This window comes from Echinops telfairi, unplaced genomic scaffold (genome assembly GCF_000313985.2).
Source record: "Echinops telfairi isolate 266 unplaced genomic scaffold, ASM31398v2 ScPeMD7_1;HRSCAF=3_0, whole genome shotgun sequence".
NCBI lineage: Eukaryota > Metazoa > Chordata > Mammalia > Afrosoricida > Tenrecidae > Echinops > Echinops telfairi.
This window is the reverse complement of record NW_022103896.1, coordinates 81,655,435-81,656,955: the sequence shown is the minus strand read 5'-3', so window position 1 is coordinate 81,656,955 and position 1,521 is coordinate 81,655,435. Positions and strand designations below refer to the sequence as shown.

The 1,521-nt window shown below is 45.9% G+C and overlaps 1 non-coding gene across 1 annotated transcript; it reads left to right on the top strand.

Moving 5' to 3' along the window:
- The first annotated feature begins 1,194 nt into the window (after nucleotides 1-1,194).
- LOC115868775 lies at nucleotides 1,195-1,286 on the top strand. The gene has a single exon (XR_004045764.1). It is a non-coding gene; the product is annotated as a small nucleolar RNA SNORD116 (small nucleolar RNA).
- Nucleotides 1,287-1,521: the final 235 nt, after the last annotated feature.

Sequence of the window (1,521 nt, the reverse complement as noted above, 5' to 3'; positions counted from 1 at the left end):
TGCTGCCTGCTCCCCACACCTTTCCTCTGTCACCCTTCCTCCTCAAGTCCCCTGAGGACCGTTGGTCCTGCTGCGTTCTACTCAGGCTTTCTTCCCATGCCTATCTTCCATAAGTAGGCAAACCAACTATGACACAGACCAAACAAAAGAAAACAAAAGATTTAAAGAAGAAAGAGAGAGAAAAAGTAAAAAAGAGAAGTTTTTAAAAAAAGGAAAAAAATATACATAATTCCAGGTTTGTTTGCTGACCTTCATGACTATCTCCCCACTGGTTATGGGGACTCTCCCCCTCCCAGCCTGAAGCCCATTTCAGGGGCTCCGCAGGGGCTTCATAGCTTTGCTTTGCTTCAGTGGTTGATCAGTTATGTTCCTTTCTTGGTTTGCCCCACTGTGGGGGGTTCAGACAGCACTGCCTCCCTGCTGTGTGGCCCCATGTTTGTCCTCTGTCAACCTCTGCTCCAGTAAGGGGATAACATGGCATGAGGTGTTGTTGGCCCCACAGTCCCCTCTGTGTCCCAGCCGCTCCCCACAGGGACGTCATCCTCTGGGCCTGTTGTGCAGCATGGGGTCCAAGACCAGCTCTCCCTTTCTCTTCTTCCTTCCTGGTCTGCTTCTGTGTGGGCGTGGCATGTTGGCCCCTATCCCAAACTTTTAGGTTTAGTGATTGAATTAGATCTTTAAAGTCATTCTGAGGACTAAGGTGTACCTGCCCCAAACCATGATATTTTCAATTGCCTCATATGAATGCGAAAACTAGACAATGAATAAGGAAACTGGGGAAGAATGAGTGATTTGAATTCCAGTGCTAGCAAAGAATATTGAAATTACCACAGTCTACCAAAAGAACAAAATGTCTGTACTGGAGGAAGGATAGACAGAATGCTCCTTAGAAGCAAGGATGGTAACGCTTTGCCTCATGTAGTTTGGACATGCTCTCAGGAGGGAACTGTCCCTGGAAAAGCACATTCTGATTGGGAAACTAGAGGGTCAGCGAAAAAGAGGAAGGTTCTCAATGAGTTGGATGGGCACAATGGCGGAAACAGTGGGGTCAAACAGAACTGTGGCGAGGCTAGCACACATGTTTCCTTCTGGTGCATGTAGGATTTCTGTAAATTCTATTGCTCTTGACCGAACCAGGGCACCCAGAAGGTGTTTGAAAATATCTGAAAGATCTGATCTGTAAGAATAAATTGGAGATTGATCATTATTTCTACATAGACATTCCTTGGAAATCTGAACAAAATGAGTGAAAAATCGCTAGCATTTTGCTTAGAACTTTGTAACATAAATGGAGCAGGGCAGAGGTCCAGGGGCCATGTGGTTGGGAAACCAAGGACCAGCGGTTGGCCTGCTTGATTATAACGAGGCTGTTCTGATGGAAGGTTCGTGTTATCCTTAATTATAACATGTTAACTGCCCTAATAAACTCCATAATTTGGGGGCGCCGTGGGAGAGGGGATTCAATGGAATATTGTCTGCATTGTAAAGAGGTACAGTCTCAGAAACTCAGAGGATCAGGTC